This window comes from Lepisosteus oculatus, unplaced genomic scaffold (genome assembly GCF_040954835.1).
Source record: "Lepisosteus oculatus isolate fLepOcu1 unplaced genomic scaffold, fLepOcu1.hap2 HAP2_SCAFFOLD_64, whole genome shotgun sequence".
In the NCBI taxonomy this organism is placed as follows: domain Eukaryota; kingdom Metazoa; phylum Chordata; class Actinopteri; order Semionotiformes; family Lepisosteidae; genus Lepisosteus; species Lepisosteus oculatus.
Genome location: NW_027168193.1, coordinates 143,463 through 150,207, shown reverse-complemented (window position 1 = coordinate 150,207; position 6,745 = coordinate 143,463). Strand labels below are relative to the sequence as shown.

General features: G+C 45.5%; 5 non-coding genes across 5 annotated transcripts; 1 reads left to right on the top strand and 4 right to left on the bottom strand.

The window, feature by feature from the left end:
* Window positions 1-519: 519 nt before the first annotated feature.
* trnav-cac (transfer RNA valine (anticodon CAC)) lies at window positions 520-592 on the bottom strand. The gene has a single exon. It is a non-coding gene; the product is annotated as a tRNA-Val (tRNA).
* Window positions 593-1,042: 450 nt separating this feature from the next.
* On the bottom strand, window positions 1,043-1,114 carry trnae-uuc (transfer RNA glutamic acid (anticodon UUC)). The gene has a single exon. It is a non-coding gene; the product is annotated as a tRNA-Glu (tRNA).
* Window positions 1,115-1,315: 201 nt separating this feature from the next.
* trnah-gug (transfer RNA histidin (anticodon GUG)) lies at window positions 1,316-1,387 on the top strand. The gene has a single exon. It is a non-coding gene; the product is annotated as a tRNA-His (tRNA).
* Window positions 1,388-2,044: 657 nt separating this feature from the next.
* On the bottom strand, window positions 2,045-2,126 carry trnal-caa (transfer RNA leucine (anticodon CAA)). The gene has a single exon. It is a non-coding gene; the product is annotated as a tRNA-Leu (tRNA).
* Window positions 2,127-6,339: 4,213 nt separating this feature from the next.
* On the bottom strand, window positions 6,340-6,481 carry LOC138232888 (U4 spliceosomal RNA). Its single transcript, XR_011187330.1, has one exon. It is a non-coding gene; the product is annotated as a U4 spliceosomal RNA (small nuclear RNA).
* Window positions 6,482-6,745: the final 264 nt, after the last annotated feature.

Below are 6,745 nucleotides of genomic sequence, written 5' to 3'. Positions count from 1 at the left end.
GCACGGCACACGACTCGACATCAGGAAGCACATTGAAGTGAAAGCAGGGAGCGCTGCGACATGCACTGTGCAGATCCCGCCACACTAAGAGGTGAGTGGGTCTGTTCGATGCACAAAGAACGCTTTGATAAGCGTCAAAGGCAAATCATTCCGAGTTGGTCGTTTGTGTTTTCCGTTCAGACGCGAAATGCTGAAATGATCTCTCGGCTCCTCGGTTGTCATTTCTGCTCCGTAAAGGAATCACAGCACGAGTCGGCTTCCAGCACGGTGGGTCGGGACACGATGCCGGGGGTCGGAGAGAGCGATGTCTTCCTCGTTAGTATAGGACCTGTCACCTGTCCCCACCTGTCACGCGGGAGACCGGGGTACATCAGGACGCGCATTGAAGTGAAAGCAGGATGCGCTGCGACATGCACTGTGCAGATCCCGCCACACTAAGAGGTGAGTGGGTCTGTTCGATCACAGCGCTAGGCGAATCCCCAATCCCCTTTTGTGCGTGGCGACAGAAGAAGTCTGGTCTGTTTCCGCCCGGTTTCGATCCGGGGACCTTTCGCGTGTGAGGCAAACATGATAACCACTACACTACGGAAACTGTGGTCAGATGTGCCCAGCGGCCCAGCGCTGAGCTTCGCCAATGCGATTCAGCTGCTTCCAGTGCCTTTATTGGGGTGCGCTGATGGACCGTGCTCTCTCTCCAGAGACCAGCACGCCTGTCATGGACGGAGCAGGAAAGACGGCGCCACATTCTACAGCCCTCTCCACGCAATCGACGAAATCGGGCTACTGAAGTGGAGAAAATCGCCTCTCCAGAAAGTGCAAATATCATCTTGGAGAGTATAAATCCTATTGCCGAAGGTCAGCCCTGTCTACCAGAGTGACCCTCCCACCTCCTGCAGCGATGGTCAGCTCGTCTCACACGCGAGAAGTTTCGGCTGGAAACAAGCGCCCCCTCTCTCGCACGTTTTGCACGTTGAGTAGTTTTAATGCGGCTCCTTCGTACACAGTGCTGATCTTTTGGAAAGCAGGAGGCAAAATTGACACGTTCCCATACCAGGAGTCGAACCCGGGCCGCCTGGGTGAAAACCAGGAATCCTAACCGCTAGACCATATGGGAGTGCACAACCCTGCTGTTCCGGGCATCATGCAAGCAAACTACATAAATATGAGAAAACACGCAAGAGAGTTGTCACTCAGAGTGTCGAAGGGTCGATGTATACTGGGGCTCAGTTGAAATGCAACGTCAGGACTTTCCCGAATTATGTCACACGAAGAGAGCACAGCCTTTTCCGCCCTGCCACGTGTGTATCGGTAACTCGCCGTGATCGTATAGTGGTCAGTACTTTGCGTTGTGGCCGCAACAACCCCGGTTCGAATCCGGGTCACGGCAGAATAGGGGCGTCTGCTTTTACTACTTGCACGAATGAAGGCAAAAAAAAGCCAATTGATGTGAACGAACGGCGCTTTACAGAGGAGTACTGCCTGACTGGATCGTTGATGAACGACAGAGACCACTCCGACCTCTTCTCGGGTTTCTTCAATGACTTACTAAGGATCTTCTTCACATTCGCCCATGCAGGGGAAGCCAGTTATACCAAAGCAAACGCAGGAAAGTGCAATTCAAGCAGAGACCAGGAGGGACTTGTTTACACCGAGAGTGGTCGGAGAATGGAACAATGCGCCCAGTCCTGTTGCTGGAGCCGATTCTTGATGAGATCTTGGGCTCACTAAGAAGCCCCCGCTGGATGCTAATCTTTCTGTTGTTCTTGCAGGTCCTGCGCTGCTTTTGAGCCGACAGAGCTCGTCCTGATCTGTCGGCACAGCCCAATTGCAAATGATCGGCTCCGCATACAGAAGGAACGTGCGTTTGGTACAAGAGTGCATGAAGGCACCGGAAATAGAGGTGCGAACGCAAAATGTGTGGTTATCTGAAGAATTTATTTCCATGACAGCAGAGCCAAGCGATTTAGCGTTCTTATAGTACCAGGAAAGGAGAAGCAGCACTTCGCCTTTGCCGCGCAGGCACAAGGCGACATGCGGCAGATGCCGTAGTCGGCAGGATTCAAATCTGCGCGGGGAGTCCCCAACGGATTTTGAATCCATCGCCTTAACCACTCGGCCACGACTACAGCGAGCTTTCCGCCGCCGCATTCTTCCTATAATCTAACACGGAGTGCGAGGTGGCTGAGGAAACGTTTTCAAAGTCGCTCTCCGTTAAAAAAAAAACCTTTCACAAAATACGTGCCGGCAGACAGACACGCCTCAGAGGGTTTAAGGCTGGCTTCACGTTCAAATGATAAAGTCTCCCCGTCTGGATGTCAAAATGCAACTTTGGCAGACAGAAAAACATCAACAAACCACAAATGTGGACAAGGATTTTACAAGCTGCACCACACTGCACTTTCAAAAGCATTTACATTCGTGTTAGACGCAGGAATTGCCTTTGATTTGCGCGCTTACGAACGCCATGGAAAACGAAACAAAACAAGAGCCCTCAGCTCCTGCACTTGATTATAATGCCATTACGTGTCGAAGCAGTAATTTACGTAATTTACTGCCTGAAAAAAAAAAACAGTAAAATGTTTGAGTGCCTATAGAGTTTCTATTTTTATTTTCTTGAGAAAAGTTGATACCATTTCCTGGACACCCCGTCCCCCATCAGTGCGCGGTGCCCGGGGAAAAATCTGTAGGGGGGCGTCTGAAATTCTGAGGGGGGGGGGTGATATTTCGGTTAAAACGGAGCTGTACGGTGCAGCTACCCAAATGAAATCTCGCAGCTATGCCATTGATTAGTGCTTCATGATAGAAGATAACGACTAGCAATCTGGTATTTGCGATGAAGTTCAGTTTCACATTTTTCGTCACTCTCACGGTTTGTATTGCCTGGAGCGAAAAGTACCATAAGCGTTCATTTTTGCAGCTACATGGACGTTCTGAATCGTTAAGAAAAAAATGTTGTAAAACCAACAGAAAGCACAGACTGCTATAACTAGTCCTAGTTATATAAAGATTTTAAGTATAATGATAAACTACTGCAAGGAATCGGTCCACCTGAGCAAACAGGATCGTAATGTTGACACTCAATAACGACACTGATATGTGCAGTTCCTGGACGGATAGCCCTCCTGCCCATCAAACAGACTGAGTGACTGTTCGTGTCATTTAGTGTTGTCTGACCATTGACCAAGTACAACTATTTTTTTAGGGCGCAAATTAAGTTAGGTAAATCTTTTTGCCCAAAACTGAAGGGGCGACACTCCTCCCTCCCCCCGTGATGCCAGGCCTGTCCCCATCCTATTCCATAATGTCATTATATATAATACCATACAACAGTACGATCCTTACTAACTGCATGCGTTAAAATTGCACATCAGCACATAGCAGGGGGCACATAGCCGCGATGTATTATCAATGTTAAATTTCAACCATAATATCGACAACATTAATAAACGCATACGTTGAGAAAATATCGAACCCAGCATATTTTCCGGTTATATACCACAATGCATTGCTAGTATTCGTTGGTCACCATTTTGGACACGTTTTTCAAACGTAAAAGTATATCCGCAAATATCTCAGCAATCCTCTTTTGACGAGTAAGTATGAACAATAATAATACTATCTGAATACACACAGATCTTTCTTAATATTATTTTGATTAAAATAGTACGTGAATAAGCAAAAAATGGCACATAAAAATAGTGTGAATGGGGAAGATGGCACAAAATCGTTTTGCCATTTCTCTATTCTTATTCTATGTTGTACTTTCAAACTTTAGGTACTCTTTAATTAGGACAGACTTTATTGCTCAACTGCTATGATGCAAGCCAAATTTTATACATTTATTTCAGCTTTGAGCTTTCAGCTTTGACCAACCTTGAACTCACCGGCCGTGGTTAACGCGTGTTGGATTTTAACGGGCTCTGTGTGTTCGATGTACATAAGCCACTGATGCTGGGTGTAGAAAATCGTTTTTGCTGGTGGTGGTAATTGTCATGGGGTAGCAACGCTATCGTCTCTTCCTGTAAAAACATAAGTCTGAACATGGCCATGCAGACACTAGCGATGGTCACAAACTGAAAGGGGTCGATGCACACAACGCAGGCGGCCCCTGACTCAGTCACGCGTGTCTGTCTGGTCATATTCATGACCTCGTCCCAAAACCTGACACAGCCTTCTCTTAGAATTGCCACATCCAACTGGCAGTAACGTTTCAACTCTCTCTGTAAGTTAAACACACTTCCCTTGCATTCTTCATACCAAACCAAAAACTCGGCTTTCTCCCTCTGCAGCATGTAGTTAACGCCGTAAAGTTCTGGCGGCGGCATCGGGCTGACATAATTTTGGTTTTCTGAAGTGTTCATCAAGTGTGGAAAATGACCCTTACCCCCGGGGAACCCCATGGCGGCCGACAGTTTGCTTAATTTCATAGGTAGAAAGTTTAAAGAATCGATAAATCTGATGTTCAGAGCTTTTACGGTCATACACATTATCTTACCACCCTGATTAATTAGTTCAACGTCCATCTTTTCATCTTACAACTGTCTGATTACTAGGTAATTGTCATATCCCTTGCCATTGTGCGATATGAATGTATGGATTTTGAAACGTCTATCGATAAATTTACACACAAAATCCTTTAGACAAGTTTCACCATAAAATTCCCAGCTTCGTTTATTGTTAATATGAAGGGCATGGATGTAATTTGGTATGTGTGTCCCCGTTTCTTGCATGCATTCAAAGTCGAAAAAAATGTACTTGTTTGAAATTTTGGGGTTGTCCAAAGGCAGTATGTAGCACAAATGTGTGTCAGGGGTGTCGATCACGTTGTTACAATGCGAGCACAGTTTCTCTTTACATTTGTGACTAGAGAGGTTATAAACCTCACATTTCTCACAAAAGACCCTGCGCTCACACTTACTAACACCCGTCGCTGCATTCCGAAAGTGTCTCGCCAAACATTGAGAGCTACGACAAAAGACCTTACAGGCCGGGCAATTCTGAATTTCTGCATCAATTTCGCAACACTGGGGATCTAAACAGGTTTTACAAGCTTTAACACAGGCGTGTGCGTTCTTGTGGCTATACGCCGCATGGTAGTTAGTGCAAAAATATGCCGCCCCCACAAAAGCTTTAATATTTAAAACCCCATAAAAATGCTCTTCATGCAGTAGAACAAAAAGTATTTTAGAATTAGGTGGTGTGGGCCCCGTTGTAAAATATTTCCAATCACCCTGGTCGTGGTACAAAATTTTAATGACCACCTTTAAATGTTTTTCAAAAGCGGTAATGTCTGACAAACTAATTTTCTGATTCTCTGAAAAACCCAACTCTTTGTGCATTCGTTTAGCGCCCTGTAACATTTCCCCATTGGTACAACCTTCATTCAACAAACCGTACACACTCCCGGTGAAACACAGATTACCGCCCGTGTAATGTAAGTCGATAAGGTGCGCTTTTTTCTGAGCAATTACCCAGAACGGATTTAAATCTTCGACGGGCACCCCCCTGCATATTCCTAACTATCGTCACCACTAATCGGAGGCTGTCATCGGTGAGAATTTCTGTGTGGCTCTGTAAGAGGTCTGAGATGTGGCTTAAAAAATCAGCAGCATTTAATTCTCCGGGTTGTCTCCTGCGTGAGAACAAGGGTTTGTTAAAACCACCCGCAGTCAAACGCAGCTGTACAAAATCATTCGCCCCGATGTTTGGAGAAAGTTCATCCAATATTCTCTGGACTGCACCATGCACATGTTTAGTCATTTATCCCGGTGGGTCTTCGCCAGTGCACCATGAAATAGCATTATCAGGAAACGAAATGCAGAGGTTAGATCAGCATCTTCTTTAGAAAAAACGTCTAAGAGTCTAGCGGCGTAAACCTGGATCAGTTTTGGAAACACTGAATGTACACTTGCTAAAGCGGCTCTTAGATTCTCTAATCTACACAGTGTACGAAGTAAATTATTTTCGCAGTAATTAATTTATTATATTTACTATATTTATTATACACATGTAAATTAATTGCTGCGAAAATAATTTACTTCGTACACTGTGCAGAGTGCCGTATACTCCTAGTTGCGGCACACACGATACATACAGTAAAAAGCCTCAGGCACTGTGTTAGATGTGTTTTCGACGTTATATATGCGTTTGTTAATGTCGTCAATTTTACGGTTGCAATTCGACGTTGATTATACGTCGAGGCGACGTATATATACGTATAGCCGTAATTTCGCCGTAAATATACGTATATTCGACGAATCAATGCCCACTGGGAACAAGCTCGCTTCTTTCTACCATGATGTCACCATGACCAAATCTGTCTTTAAACACCTTGCTCAGTCTCTAACGAGACTGTCAAAAATAGCTTTCGCTGATTGTATTGCAAACCGGCGGAAGCGGGGTATTGGGAAAAGTTTTCAACTAGCAATAATCCCGCCTCGGCTAAACCTCACAGGCTACGATACTGCCACTGCGCAAAGCTGACGGTTGCCAGGCAACCGCGGGGATCCTATGGAAATCGTTATCAATCGTCTCATGGCATGTCGTTGCTGTAACGCTTCATATTTGTCGTCTTCTTCTAGCTTGAGGTTTTGAAGAATTTCATGACAGACAAGGGCTCCGTTGGGAACAAAGAAACCCGTTGATTCTTTTCAGCAGCAGAAATACAACCCTTTAAATACAAGATGACAGAACAATGACGAAGGGCATGCCGGGAGGAACTCATGCACTACAGAGGAAAGGGGGT